The sequence below is a fragment of the Hippocampus comes genome, unplaced genomic scaffold (assembly GCF_001891065.2).
Source record: "Hippocampus comes isolate QL1 unplaced genomic scaffold, H_comes_QL1_v1.1 scaffold257, whole genome shotgun sequence".
In the NCBI taxonomy this organism is placed as follows: domain Eukaryota; kingdom Metazoa; phylum Chordata; class Actinopteri; order Syngnathiformes; family Syngnathidae; genus Hippocampus; species Hippocampus comes.
Window position 1 is genome coordinate 939207 of NW_017804972.1, and position 16915 is coordinate 956121.

Consider the following 16915-nt stretch of genomic DNA (forward strand, 5'->3'; position numbering starts at 1 on the left):
CAATATGAAGTGTCAAATAAGTGTGTGCTCATACTTATGCATTATTGGAATAAAAATAAGAGTCCACAAACGTTCATGTGTGCGTGTACACATACGTTTGTGTGTGTGGGTGTGTGTGTGCTTACATCTGAGATCAAATTTGCTACAGTGAAAAACCCCCTGTTGTGAAAAATTTCTTGCTGCAAACATGATTTCGTTGTAGAGGAGTTTCACTGTAAAAGTAAAGCAACAAAATATAGGAGCTGCTGGAAAGGCAGCCACTCTTGCGGCGCCATCTTGAAGTCAAAATAACACAACAAGATGCCAGTCGTAGTTATTTATTCCTTTGTTGTGTATTCACAAATGATGAAATTGCAATATACATTCTGTGTGTGTGTGTGTGTGTGTGTGTGTGTGTGTGTGTGTGTGTGTGTGTGTGTGTGTGTGTGTGTGGTGGGGGGGGGACTATAGAATTTATTTTGTGATGTCCTCGCTTGCTTTTCAGTTTTGATATATTATTTTCAATTTTTGTAGTTTCATTGAAGCAATCATTAGTTTACTTTTTTCGAAGGCGGTCTTGAACGCCTCTTGAGTCGAACGGAAGAAGGCATGGAGACAGACAAAGACGTAACTGTATTTTTTTAGACTGTTTTAAAAAATGAACACCACAGTTCTCCTTTTTTTTGGAGCTGCAACACAAACTTATTTAATAAAGCAGCGACACAGTTCACTGAACCAACAGCAAGTTATAACATCGGAAGCATGTCTCCAGGAAGGAGCCATCTTGGAGTCAACGTTTTACCGTAATGACCATACACAAGACGCACCGGATTTTAAGGCGCTCGGTGAGCTTTTAAGAAAATGGAAGACTTTTTGGTGCGCCCTATAGTGCGGAAAATACCGTAGTAACAACTGGCTCACTGCTCCTTACAGTGTGTCACAAGAAGTTGCGTTCATAATCTGAATATCAAAAATTAATAATTCCACATCAAAGTCCCCAGGAATCGCAGTTTTTTTCATAGTTTGGTCGCTGGAGCGAGTTACGTGTGAAACTATGAACACATTGTTGTGTCATTTCACATGTTATTTTCACATTAAACCTCAAGAGGGCGCTCGAGGCCTGTATTAATAAATTGACGATGTGGGATGTAGTAGAGGTAGCGCCGTATTTTCATGTGATTTGGAGTGACATTAATGGTTTGATAAACGTGTTAACTTGTTCTTTATGCTGTAGTTATCTGAATAACACTTTATATGTTACGTGAACATACAACGCACATTCTCAGTTCGTTGTCTATGAGTCATGTAGCTTTAGCACATCATACACTTATTCAGCCTGTTGTTCTCTGTTTAATTTTTTTTTTTATATTGCCTTTCAAGATGACATGTCTGTTCTTGGTGTTGGATTTTATCGAATAAATTTCCCCCAAAAAATGCAATTTACACCCCAGTGCGACTTTGTGGGTTTTTTTTTCTTCTTTATTATGCATTTTATGGCTGGTGCGACCGATATTCCGGAGCAATGTATAATCTGGAAAATACAGTAAATAGATTGTCTGTGCAATTACGATAAGATAAGATAACCTTTTATTTGTCCCTCACTGGGACTATCCAAATATGTAAATGTATAATATAATTTAGAATGAATAAAATGCTTTGGTCATTAAAAATTTAATCAGCCTCCATAATAATCGGCATTTTTCTTTGAGATGTATTTTCGTGAAAAAAACCACCAACAAAATTTTTAAAAAACGTTTAAAATTATTGTGCATGTTTCAAGGTGAAGTCTGAAATGTTCTTAAAAATGATATGTTCTATCCACCCCCACTAGTGTAATCACAGCATTTTGATTCATAGAGCGTTTGTGGAGTATGAATTAAGGAGAAAAGATCTCCGTTTTTTATCCAGCACAGAGAGCTGCCATTTTGCCACTTGCTGTCGACTGAAAATCACATCACAGTGCCTCAGGGTTCAAGTAACACAGCTCACCTTTTTTTCTAGTTTGGTCATGTGACATTCACAAGCAAGTGGAAAAATGGCAGCCCCTTGAGATGAATAATAACGAGTGTTTTTTTTTCTGCTGAAGTCCTATTCCCCACCTTTAATATACAATACAATACAATACATCCTGATTTATTCTGCGGTTTCACAACAGCTACAGCTGTAACAAAGCGCTTAACAAAACAGTTAACACAAAGTAAATTAATAAACACAACATATAACATAAAACACGGACAGTTGTGCAAACCTTCCCACTTTTCCGTCATACGCTTTGTTGTTCAAAGCAGTTTGAGATGAAAGAGAAGAGAATCAAAGTGTCCTTTCACCAATGGATCAGTGACGTCATGCTCAAAATGTGTACACGTCAGCTACAAGCTAAATTTCAAAGTCAACAAGAAACTGTAGCATCCAGAGATGGAAAAAAAGAGATTGGTTCACTTCTCCTGTCCCATGTAAATTCCAAGCGGTGACTCTCAGTTCCAAATACGCATCGGCGCACAGCGCCGATGCTCCTCTCTCCTCATCTCATCCTCAACTTCAGCAGCCATGCATCCAGCCACACCAATGCAGACTGTCCAACAGCGCCTACATCTCCACTGAACAAAACGGGGCTGTGAAAAATGCTGCCCATTACAGGCGCAAAAAACAGAAGCGCCCCAAAGCTGTCCAGCACCGACAGTCAAATGGTGCCAGCATTCCTCCCAATCAAAATCAGTGCTGGTACAAGTGTGCTGCCGAGAAGGCGCAACCATCAAGCACAGATTCTTCTCCTTTGACGAATGTCGTGGCCAAAAAAAACACTGTAAACAGTCCACATTGGGTCCACACGATGAAACACCAAACACCATGTGACAAAACCAAAGACAAAATCAAGAAAATAAACAACAAAAAAGAAAAGATCTTGAAGAGCACTTGCTGACGGCTGCCTACTCGGGCGCCATCTTGGGGAAAAGAATATAAATAAATATTAATGAGAATGCCATGCTTCGACTTGTGGGGGTTACGCAGAACATCTTCTGTTATGTTTCTGTTTGGTTTTGTTCCCTCATGTGCCCTTTTTGTCACCACCTGTTCTTGTTATCCGTGTCCCTTGTGTTTAACAATCATCTCCCTCGTCCCTTTGTGTCTTGTCCAGGAGTTTCTCGTTGTCTCATCACTTTGCTTGGATTCAGTTCCCTGAGTTCTGTCAGTCTTTGTTGGGTCATTGTGAGTTGTATGTGAGTGTCTGTGTGCTCCGCTCCTGTCATGTTTTGTTTTCTGTCACAGGTTTCTTTTGTTACTTTGGCTCCTTGTGATTTCCAGGACTTTGAGCACTTGTAGTTCGTAATTTTCTCGTGTACTCCTGTTTGTATTTTTGTGAAATACATCTTGGTCAGTTCCACCCTGCTCCTCCTTCCCTCCCTGCTTTTTGGGGTTCTCCAACTACTCCCAACTACGATCACATAAAACATGACATCATCTTTGTAAAGAACATTTTTTTACTTAACTTCCCCTTTAATAAAAAAATAAAATAAAATAAAAAAAGGAGACACTTTGTTGTGAAATGGCAATGTGACAATCACGTTTTAATACAAAACTCAACATCTGGCAAGACATGTTTGGTTTAATTTAGGGCCATCTCATTGTTCTTTGTCCCAACATTTTTTTCAGAATAAATCTACTCCCGAGTTTATAATCATTCTTGGTTAGAAGCAAAAATGATTTTTTGAATTTGAAATTAGACATTAGAATTGTGGGCAAAGTCAGAGTTGTGCTGATAGGTTTGGTAATTTGGCATATGCCAATCCTGTGAGGAGGATTGATCAGCTCAGCAATGGAAAATTGCTCAGAGAGTTTGAAAGATTTGTTAACAATACTTTCAAGAAACAAGCATTTGGTGCACGTAAAAAAAGGTCTCAGATCGTTGAGTTCAGCTCATGAAAAAAAGGTGAACAAATATTATTGCATTATATTTTTGTTCAGGATTTAAAGCCATATTTGGGATGAACTATTTATTATTACTAACAGCCAAACCATGAAAAATAATTGTCACATCTGGTCAATAATAACCAGGCACAATCAACTGGACCAAGAACGAAAGCATATAAACTGCATTTCCTCACAGCTATTCACTGAATCTTAAATTGTAATCTGAATGGGTACACCCCAACCCCCCAAAAATATTTTTTTCCCTCAATATAAATATGGGCTATTTCTCTTGTGAAAAAGTAATTCACATTTCTAAACACCTATTGTGAGACGCAGAAGTAGGTCATTTTGCTCTCTGAAAGTAAAAAAAAAAAATAATTGGATGTGTGAAGGGAATGTAAATCTTTTCTGTGCTAAAGTGACTTGCCAAGCCAAATGGAGCAAACCATGATTTTGTATGATGATTTTTGCATCCCTGACTCACTTTTGAGAAGAAGAAGGTCACTCTGAATTTCCTTTATGTAGTGGGACATAACTGGCAAAGTCATGGAACAGAGACAAATAGTATCTTTGCAAACTTTGCACTAACAGCAGCTGTGACGCTTGACTTATTGAAACTGGGAAGATAGAAACGAGCAACCTACAACTTGGAAAAAAATTCACTGAAATGCCTCTTCACAGTAAATGCAGACTTCCATTTGAAATAATCGGATGCCACATAAAAACAGCAATTAAGAGAGGGGAAAAAATACCCCAAACTGGTTTGTTTTCAGTATATTTTCAGCACAGCAACATAAATGTTTCTACTAATGCCAGAAAGCATACTTATTGCAATGAGCTATGTTGTTTCTCACTGGCTTTGTTTGTGTCACCTTTCGTCTTAATTACTTTCCACGAACTAGAATTAATGTGTATGCAGATGAACGAGATTTTCTACATCCCCCAATATGAACTCAAGCGCTGTCAAACATTGGCTGGCTGGTAAATGCTCTCCCCGTGCCTGGTTGCTGCTGAATTGGTGCTGGCAGTCTGTCGCCATACAAAAGAGTCTTTGGACTTTCATGAGGCAATCATCAATAGATGGTCCCTGCCTACATGACAGGCAGATTGTTGCGAGCCAAACAGCAGATGCTTCTCTCCTTTTTTGCATATTTACCACATGAAAGATGTCTGCCACGCAAGAGAGATTTCTCCCTACATGCTTTAATTAGGCCATATTGATTTCGCCTCAGTTCCCCCCCCCCCCCATATGAAATCCTCATATGCATCACAACACCATCGCCATTATTATGGTTAAAATTATTATTGAAATTAACAAAGTTGTTTTTGAATATGAAAAACCATCATCACATTTTAAACACGCTATCACTATTTGCTGGAATTTATTTTGGATTTTGTGACATCATAAGAGCGTTACTGCTTTCAAAAAGAAACGGAATGACGTTTTTATCACGTCCCAAAATTGCAACATTATGATCAATGATAAAACATCAGAGTAATCATTTTGATATTGCTGTAACTCAAAATGCAGACAGGACTAAGTCTTTGACCTTTATTGGTTTTTAATGAAAAAAAAAGTAAGAATATCCATTTAATTTATTTTCAATACCACCTGTCACGAGTGCGCTGGACCTTATTCCAGCTGACTTTTCACAAGGGCGGAACACAATGGATTGATCACCAGTGAATCGCAGGGAAACTATTCACAAACCAATATTTATCCTGAAATTAATGGCGCTGAGAGATATATAGTCTTTCAATTCAATTCAACCACCATGTTTTTGTTATGTGTAATGTAGGAGAAAGCCAGAGTACCTGGAGGAAAAAAAAACAAAGCAGGAACAGGGAGACTGCAGTCGAGCTTGAACTGTGACAACTAGAAGATATGTGCAACTGAACAACTTTTAAACATTTAAACACCCATTGTTGGTGCTTTCTATTTATAGACGGTGCCTACAGAGGTCACGCTTGATGCATATTAGTGTTGTTCAATAGAAGAAGTTTGAGTGTACAAAATGGACATTGATCTGAACTTCTACTCTGTCCTCATTTTCTCTTGCACGTTTCTTAATAAGCCATTGCTGCAGGGTTTGACATCTAAATATCACTTAAAGGTGATATTTAGACTCTGAAATTGAGGAAACAGTTTGTAACTAAAAGGTTACTTCTGCCAAATGCTCATTTGGTGGTATAATGAGTGCTTCTGGTCACAAGGCCAACCATTAAAAATAATGAATACCAAATATTCAGATACTTCTCAACGGGCCGGGATCTAAGAAGACAGTATGACCTAAAGCAGGGGTGCCCAATATGTCGATCGCGATCGACCGGTAGCTCGCGGTCCCAAGTCGATCGCGAGGGGGGCAAAGGGTAAAAAAAAAAAAAAAAAAAAAAAAACAACATAAAGCATTTGAGAGTCTGTGTGTGTGTTATTAATATGATATATTACTGTGTTATGATGCTAAGGAGGCAGTGTGCAGTCTCACTTTCACAAAAAGTATTTAAAAAATAAAATAAAATAAATAAAAAGCAGGTCACCTTTAACCTATGGTGTCGCATGACCTGGATCACCAGAAGCATTTCAAAACGGTGCACGTGAGCTACAACAGTTAACACACTGCAAAAGTGCGTCCTATGCCTCCGCGTCAAGTCTCGACAAAGGTAGGCAGTGATTTCCTTTTCACAAACCCACAAACTCTTGTGTCGACTTAATTTTTCTCTTTCATTCCTCTTTAGGGTTGTTATGGCTGTTGCTCATCATGGCATGCGTGTGTAAGTGCGTGTGCGGTAATGGGTTGATCGCGGGAGGTTAGTTGATCGAAAAGTAGATCTTCGGTCAAAAAAAGGTTGGGCACCCCTGACTTAAAGGTGTACACCAGTCCTCTATATTAATTCTAGCGGTCTGACAAAGAATAATTTTAATCAGAAAACCGTTTCTTGATTTCAAAGATGTGAGTGCATCGAATCAAAACAAATCGATCAACTTTGAAATATATTGAGATAGGTATCGCATTGTCCTTTAATCAAGTGATATATCCTAGAAGGAAGTGGCACATTTGCAGCACTGACAAGTTAATTCACATGTATGTGAAATGACAACAAAAAAGTCATTGTATCATAACCACTCGAACTGAGTCGTACCATATCAAATCGAATTGCAATCGCACTGTGTCGAACCAAATCGAACCGTCTGTCATGCGGGGAGCGGAACATGGGCCCAGAAGCAGACATAACATGGAAGTTTTGATTCCTCTTTGAGAGCTCCTGATTTGCCTTTCAGTTTCCATGCACTTGTGTCCTCTAGTTTTTGCCACCACACAAATTCTGTAGTCATAACAGGTAACACAAAACAACAACCCACACAAGAAGCAACACTTAAGAGTCGAACTGTCCGTTTGTCAACCAGCTTCGATAACGCTTGTCCTCATTAGGTTGGGGGCAGCGTAAACTAGTGCCTATCTCAGGTGACTGGAGGCCAAGCCAATCGTGGGGCACATAGAGACAAAATAACATTCACAGCTGTGTCCAATTTTAATTGTTTTAAATCACATATGTCAAAGTGCCGGCCCGCGGGCCACATCCGGCCCGCGAGAATGTTTTCAGTGGCCCCTGGGATGATATTGATTTATTGTTCGAACCGGCCCGCGGACCGCAGCAAGCCGAGAGCCCGCAGATCTTTTAAACGCACCAATACTACATTTCCCACAATGCAACGGTGACGCGCCAAGCAGTCGGCCGCTTTATTTAAATATTTATTAGTCTAGCAGTCGTTCCCATAACAGTGACATTAGCTTTCAGATACCCATCAAAAATGGCAAAACGGAAGGTGGACACTGAGAACCGGGGGTTTCAAACAAGGTGGGAGTCAAAGTACATGTTCATGGACGTAGCTGGAAAACCTGTGTGTCTTCTGTACGGAGAAAGTGTGGCGCGATTGAAATAGTGTAATCTGAGACGACATCATGAAACGAAACACGCGAACAAAAACAAGAACATGGACATGGAGGGGGAAGGGGGATTTCATTAAAAACGGTATACTTAAAGTTTGTGACGAAGTTTACCCCGAAAAAAAGCAACTCTTTTTAAACGTGAGCATGAGCAGAAACACAATTGCAGTGTTTCTGCAAAGATACGGCAGTGCGTGCTGCACAGTTTGCCCGTTTCCTCCCCGACACAGAACACCCTCACTCAATTTTGAGGATTTGCTCAGCTCAGAGCCTGACCCCAAATATTGATGAACTTGTAGAAAAGTTAAGACACCACCGAGTATCAGCCTCAGCCTCAAAGAAGTGAATATTACTTATAATATACTGTGCAATCACATACTAAGAGTTTTTACTCAGTTCAAGTTTAAAAATTAAAGTATAATATTTGCTTTCGCTGCTTGTTACTTCTCCTTGACGAAAGTGTTGTTTTTGGTTTATACATTTTTGCACTTTATTTTATTGTATTTCAATCCTATTATGTTTTGAAAATATTTTATTCGAGTAAATGATCGAAAATTACTGCACCATTATTTGTTTTTCTTTTAAGTAAATTTAGCCTACTTTTGCTAAAAGAGAAAATATGGACTAGTGATAGTGCCTTGAATAATATCGGCTTCTTTCATTCATGTTATGGGTATTTTTATACAAAGGAAATTTTTTTGTGCCTGTTGAAAATTTAAGTTTACTGACATAGCCATAAAAAAATGTTGCTTTATTTATCTGACCATATTGGAATGTATTTGTTAGGTTTTCAGTCAATTAAATTTGGTTCAATAAACAATATGTGGTCATTTTTAAAATTTTCAATGAACATTCGATCAGTCCGGCCCTCGGCTTGCAGCAAAATTTTTTATCTGGCCCTCCGTCCATTTGACTTTGACACCCCTGTTTTAAATGAACCAAATATGTATGAATGTGGGAGAAAGCCAGGGCATTTGCAGAAAACCCATGCAAGCATGGAGAAAACATGCAAACTACACACAGGAGGGTCTGAGACAAGATCTGTTCCCTGAAGCTGTGATGCAGATATACTGATCACAAGTCCACCATCCTACCCAGGAATCATCAAGCTTGGCGGGTTACTTCACGGCGATTAACTTTTTTTTTTTTTTAAATAAATCCTTGAATCTACTCTTAGATTCTTTAAAGCCACTCAAAATAAATGGAAAACCAACAGACATCATCCAATCTATTGAAGAGCCACGACCTCAGAAAATAGGGAGACCGATGTGAGACGCACACATTCAAGAATAGTATGACAGTAAGATGCAGTCATTAAAAGATACGACGAGCCGACCTTTGGTGTGCCGTTGATTGCTGCTCCGATCACCTGGTTGCGCACCTCTGGATACTCCGCCGTGAGGAAGACACGCACTGCTGGTGGGACCCGCGCGTGTTCCGTGCCTCACTTCTGCTCCACTGCCTGTGAGCTGTGACAGTCAAGTTAGCTAGCTGCACTTGGGCCATCACACAGGAAACTGCACAGTTAGGCTTTCAGAATAAAGTATTAAGAGTGAAGGAAGTACGCATCACCGGCTAAAATATTAACATGGTTTACGTTTGTATGCTGAGACGAACGCTGAAGGTTTCTGTTCATGTCAGGAAACTGCTCTCAAGATGTGCAGAAAGGCAGAAAGCCTGCACAAAGGAGAAGCGAGAAGCCAAGTGTGCTAACTGTACAGGTAAACATTCTGTGGCTTCAAAGACCTTTAGGTTACCTTTTCTATCTGACTCCATCAATTAAATGAACGCCCAGATGTTCAGATGGGAAATCCACTTAGAACGCTTCAAACATCAATTCTCTCAGCCCATACCCCAATGGTGGTACCGGATCTATCCATCTACGCTTGGCTCTCAAAAAACTATCCATAAATGACAAGCAAATAGAAGAAGCACTCAGAAGTTTGAAGAAACATTCACATCTATGAAATCCCCCTCCTTCAACATCAACAAGTGCAATAACAGTATGTACAGTGCAGAGGTGATTGCTCTAAGACTGCAAGGGAAGCTCAGCTTCCCCTAAAATGTCAAAAAGTAAGTGATCAAATATATGTGTGTACGTACAATTGTGTGGACATGTCATTGACTACAATTACTACAAAAAAAGAAAACTTGCACAGCACTTAAACAAATTATAAATCAAACAAACCTGGCAATTATCAATCCAAATGAACCTACTCATGTCTTCATTCAAAGATAACATCAACATTTTAGATTTGAGGAGATGACTTATATAAACAGGGTGTCTGCTGTCATCGATAGAATGAAGCTACCTTGTGTCACCACAGATGGATTGTCAAATTTATCTGGAAAAAAACATCAGACTACTGAAAAATAATCCAGGGGAAAGTGGAAGAACAAAACCCTGAGCAGGATGTTTTTTCCTTCACTGCATCATTCATCAGGAGTCTCTGCGTGAGTCTGTATTGCAGCTAAATCATGTCGTGGATCCATCCATCCATCAATCCATTCACCACCAGAGTTTTGCCATTTTTGATGGGTATTTATCCAGAGTTAGTTTGCAGGGACAACAGCCTGAGCAGGGAAGCCCAGACTTTCCACTTCCCAGCCACTTCTTCCAACTCTTCCCAAGGTGTTCTCAGGTCAGCCGGGAGACATAGCGTCTCCAGCATGTCGTTGGGTCATCCCCAGGGTCTCCTGTTGGTGAGACATGCCCAGAACATTTCACCTGGGAGGCGTCTAGGAGGTGTCCTAATCAGATGCCTGAGCCACCTTATCTGGCTCCTCTCGACATGGAGGAGAAGTGGCTCAAGTCTGAGCCCTTCTTGGATGAGCGAGCTTCTCATCGTATCTCTAAGGAAGAGCCCAGACACCCTGCATTCCGCTTGGCCCCCCAGTAACCATCAGCTGCCTCTGGAGTCCCACAGACCACAAAGGCCTGATAAGTCTCCTTCAGCTTGATGGCATTCATTACTGCCAGGGTGAGCTAGTTCGGGGGTTGCCGCTACAATAGGCACTGACCACCTGGCGGCCACAGCTCCGATCGGCCGCTTCAACAGTTGAGCCTCGGAACATGGTCCAGTCAGACTCAATGTCCCCCACCTACCTTGGGATCTGGGCAAAGCTGGGAGTTGAAACTCATTCTTACAGGGGATTCTGCCAGGCACTTTTGGCAGACCCTCACAATCCGTTTGGGTCTGCCAGGTCGGACTGGAATCTTTCCCCACCATCAAAGCCAACTCACTACTAGGTGGTGATCAGTTGACAGCTCTGTCTCTTTAACCACCCGAGTGTCCAAAACATGCTGCCGCAAATCCGATGCTATGACCACAAATTCAATCATCGAACTGCGGCCCAGGGTGTCCTGGTGCATAGTCCACATATGGACACATTTATGTTTGAACATGGTGTTGGTTATGGACAATACATGACGAGCACGGAAGATCAATAACAAAACACCACTCAAGTTCTGATCAGAGGGGGCTGGGGGGGTCATTCTTCCCAAACACGCCCTTCCAGGTCTCACTGGCATTGCCCACGTTGCATTGAAGTCCCCCATCTGAACAATGGAGTCCAGAGAAGGAGCGCTCTCAAGCACACCCTCCAAGAACTCAAAAAAAGAGCGGTTACTCTGAATTACTGTTTGGTGCATAGATACAAACAACAGTCAGGACTTCGTCCCCCGACCCAAGGGGCGAAGGCAGGCTACCCCCTCGTGTGAGCCCCAATGTACAGAAATTGAGCTGGGTGGGGGCGATTCCCACACCTGATCTGCGGCTCTCACCGTGGGCAACTCCAGAGTGGCTCTTTTCCACTCTGGAGTTGAAAACATCTCTCGAGAGAACTGGTACTAGAGCCCAGACTGTGTGGACGCAAGTCCGACTAACCTGCCTTTGGCCGCCGCCCAGCTCACTTTGCACTCGACCCCTTTGGCCACTCCCATAGGTGGTGAGCCCATGTGAAGGGGGATCCACATTGCCTCTTTGGGCTGAGCCCAGCTGGGCCCCTCTAGGGGAGGCCCGGCCACCAGGTGCTCGCCAGCTTTGTTTCATCCCTCATCTAGGAGTTGTTTGCCATGGGTGATGCTGCCAAGGGCATAAATCCCCAGGCAACTTTAGCTCCTAGAATCATTGGGACACACAAACTCCTCCGCCATGGAAAGGTGATGGCTCACTGAGGTCTCATGTCATTGATCCAGTTGTAAAACTTGTCAACTTCAGAAGAGCAAGAGGACTTAATCATCGTCGGACTCAATCATTCCTTACATTCTTAGATGAAACTGATACGAATCACCAGGACCTACTTTCCTTTCTAGTGTCCGCTCGTTAAGTTTGGGGAAAGTGCTCCAACGATTGTGGGAGCTCAAAGAGGAGATAAGCTCGTTTTTGGCATTAATAGGGAAATCTCAAAATTTCCCGAGCTGCGTGAGGAAAATTGGCTTTTGCTGTGTACATATTTTCACGCATGAATAAGCTTAACGTGAATTTTATTTTTTGTTTGTTTTTGTTTTCCCAAGATGGCGCCGACACATGTGGCAGCCTCGGTTACGCACTCCCAAGTGTTATCCCCCTTTTTGTCATATTCGTTAGTTTTTGGTGACCCTACGCGGCTTACTTACACGAGGGAAGAGTTGCTTAGCGTGAGGGAGTCTACTTTCGGACTTTTTTCACCACCACACGAAAACCCACAAGATTTTTCGCCGTTAATAGCGAGCGGAGCGGCGGCGCTGTACGGAGCATGGAAACACCGTCGGAGAAGGGGGAAGTGAGCTGGTGTGCTAGTCAAGCTACGTCAGCGTGGATTTCGAACACCGCTCCCATCGATCCATCTTGATAATCTACGTTCTCTGCCAAACAAGATGGATGAACTTCTTATCATCACAAAGACCAACAAAAACTATGCACGTTCTGCTGTGCTCTGCTTCAGTGAAACCTGGCTCAGAAACCGCCACCCGGATTCCGCGCTACATCTCGCCGGCTTCCGCCTACTCCGAGCCGATCGCAACACGGAGCTATCGGGGAAAACAAAAGGTGGTGGAATATGCTTCTATATCAACGAATAATGGTGCACTGATATCACGAAGCTCGACGCACACTGCAGCCCGGACTTGGAGTCGCTGTCTCTAAACTGCAAGCCATTCTACTCACCACGTGAGTTCACCTCCTTTGTACTAGTCGGTGTTTACATTGCGCCATAAGCTAACGCTAACACAGCGATACAAACGCTAGCTGAACAAGTAAACACACTCGAACTAAAATATCCAGAGTCACCCCTTATCATTTTGGGCTATTTTAATAGAGCACATCTTAACCGTGCAGTTCCCAGATATAAGCAGCACATTGACTGTTTCACCAGAGAAGGCAACATTCTAGATCACTGCTATACAACACTCAAAGGTTCATACTGATCGATTACCCGCACAGCACTGGGTCTTTGTGACCACTATTTAATACATTTAATTCCAACATACAGACAAAAACTCAAATGTGTAAAACCGGTTGTTAAGACTGTGAAGAAATGGACCAATGAAGCAAAGCTAGCTCTACAAGAATGCTTAGACTGCACTGATTGGGGTGTCTTTGAAACTTCAACAGGCACACTGGATGAATACACAGACACTGTAACATCATACATCAGTCTCTGTGAGGACATGTGTGTACCAACGAAGTCCTTTCGCTCCTTCAAAATTAACAAGCCATGGTTCACTCCCAAACTCAGGCAATTTAGAAAAGAGAAAGAGGCCGCATTTAGAACTGGAGATTGGGCACTGTACAAACACGCCCGAAACCAATTGACAAAAGAAATTAACATCGCAAAGAGAAGCTTTGCAGAGAGGCTGAAAAAACAGTTCTCTGCTAACGACTCTGCATCTGTGTGGAATGGCCTGAAAGCAGTCAAAACTATAGGACACCATCCCACTAAGCAGTGAACAATAAGGGTCTGGCTGATGAACTAAAGATGTTTTTTTGCCGATTTGAAAAGGACACCCCCACTTCCCACATATGCCGACCTCTACCAGAAACTGCTCTATCTACGCCCCCACCCTCATTCTCTGCCCTACAGATCCACGAACAGGATGTGAGATGGCTCTTCAAGCAGCAGAAGATCAAGAAATCTGCGGGGCCTGACAAAGTGTCCCCCTCCTGCCTGAAAGTATGCGCTGACCAGCAGGCTCTTCAACAGATCCCTGGAGCTGTGTGAGGTCCCATCCTGCTTCAAACAGTCTACCATCATCCCAGTTCCCAAGAAATCGGCAACATCGGAACTGAACGACTATAGGCCTGTCGCTCTGACGTCTGTGGTCATGAAGTCCTTTGAACGCCTTGTGCTGAACCACCTAAAGAACATCACCGGACCCCTGCTGAACCCTCTTCAGTTTGCCTACCGGGCAAACAGGTCTGTGGAGGATGCAGTCAAAATAGGGCTGCACTACATCCTCGAGCACCTCGACAGCACAGGGACCTACGCAAGGATCCTGTTTATGGATTTCAGCTCTGCGTTCAACACCATCATCCCGGAACTCCTCACCCCCAAACGAGGCTGGGAAGAACAACATCATCAACACGCACCACTAGCACTGGAGCGCCACAGGGATGCGTCCTCTCTCCACTGTTCTTCTCCCTCTGCACCGACGATTGCACCTCAACAACCCAGCCGTCAAACTCATAAAGTTCTCAGACGACAACACAGTCATCGGTCTCATCAAAGACGGCGATGAGTCTGTGTACCGACAAATAGTGGAGCAGATGGAGCTCTGGTACAGCCGACACAACCTAGAGCTGAACATGCTCAATACGGTAGAGATGATCGTGGACTTCAGGAAACATCTTTCCCCACAGCTGCCCCTCACACTATCCAACTGCCCTGTGTCAACCGTCGAGACCTCCAAGTTCCTGGGAATCACAATCTCCCAGGACATGAAGTGGGAGGTCAACACCAACTCCATTCTGAAAAAGGCCCAGCAGAGGATGTACTTCCTGAGGCTGCTGAGGAAGCATGGCCTACCACAGGAGGTGCCAAGACAGTTCTCCACGGCAGTCATCAAATCAATCCTGTGTTCTTCCATCACGGTTAGTTTTAGGGCTGCCACAAAAAAGGACAAAATCCGACTGCAACGGACAGTTAGGCCGGCGGAAAAAATCATTGGCACCGCCCTACCCACACTTGAGGACTTGCACACCGCAAGAATCAAGACAAGGGCATGGAAAATTCAACTGGACACCCCCCACCCCCCGCACCCTCCCCACCACCTTTTCCAGCTACTCCCCTCAGGCACGCGCTACCGATCCATGCGCACCAAATCCAGCAGACACTTAAACAGCTTCTTCCCTCTAGCCATTAACTCCCTAAACAGTAATCCAAATCTACCTGTATTGTGGCTCTTTGCAATTTTGCACAAACCTGTGGAACAGCATTACCGTTGTAATCATTGTAGCTCCAGCCCTGTACTCACCTGAACCACTGTCACTGACCTATATTCCACAGCACCAGACACTTTAAAGCACTCAAGGACGTCTGCATAATTGCACACTTGTTGTACTACAAATACTGCTACTGGTCACATTAAAATGGTTCAATGATTTTCTGCACCAACTGTACAACTGTCATAGTATTGTATTCTACCACTGATCACTTTAGCTCTGTTTGATACTCTGCACATTGTCTCACAGTTGTCATTTGGTGGTACCACCACACAACGGTACACTTACATTACGGAATGTCCTTCCGTGCTTATTTGTCATGTCCTTGTTTATGATGATACTAGTGCAGCATGTACTACCGGAGACAAATTCCTTGTGTGTTCTACATACTTGGCCAATAAAGATTATTCTTATTCTGATTCTGATTCTGAAAGATCAGTTTGTGTTTGACAAATGTGAAAGCCTTCAAATTCAAGGTGATTTTATTCTCCAGGCAAATGTCAAAAAAAATGTTTTGCTCATTTTTCCACACAGCCATGCAGAAAGAGGACACCTGAAACATGAAGAAATACTAAGAAAATTGTGCCGATAGTACAGTACTGTGATTCAGAAAAAAAAGTGACACCCGCTGTCACAAGACCCGAGAACACCACCGCAAAAGCTGCAATTGGAACTGATCGATCTCCAGTCCGACTTTGCCTCAAAGGATAAGTTAAAGCAGACCCGGGCATTTTTGGAATGAAGACAATAACAGCTAAAAAGTACTTTCAAAATTTTGCATCATGTGTGTGGGGCCGCGGCCCGGATCTTACCGGCCTGTGAAAAGTTGCTTGGAATTAAGAAAATAAAACCTACTTTCAAAATTTGCACAGTGTGTGGATGAAAACAGCAGTACTTTTACTGTGAAACCTGTTTACCTACAGGTACTCTGTCCGAGTCCACGTGATTAGCAACAAGTCATGGCAATGGCAACTCTTCAAAATGTTCCCGCATGCCAAATAAAACAAAAGGTGGACCCTCAATGCTGTGGTTTCAAGAAAATATGGAACGTTAAATATTGAGGTCAATAAATATTGAAGAACACTGAAGTCAGGGGTAAACCCGTGTGTTTAGTTTGTGGTGAGTGGGTTGCTGTGGTGAAGGAGTATAACGTGAGTTGGCATTATGACACGAAGCATGCGGAAAAATACAGACATTTGACTGAGGCTGGGAGAGCGCAGATATCCAAATATTTGCTCGCGAAGCGAAAAAAAAAAAAAAAAACCTTTACGCAGCCCGGGAAGCAGAAACCAGGAACAGCTTTGTGATATCAAACTAAATCGCAAAGAACTTTTGGCCATTTTCAGAGGGGGAATTTGTTAAAGAGTACTTGGTCGACTTTGGAGTGCGAATTAATATGTCCGGAAGAAGTCTTTCATTGTGTGCTTCACATCTCCACCTCAAACATTCACCCTGCTTTGATACACTTGTTGAAGCTCAACAGAGGCTAGATTTTTCTCACTGAACAAGAAGAAGCCAAACAAAACAAAACATTGAAACATGTCTACTTAGATTTTTTTTCTCCTTTGTTTGGCAGTAGGGACAAAAATGTTGTGAGTTATGTTACATTATTACTGGCATACAAATGTTACATTATAATATATATATATATATATATAT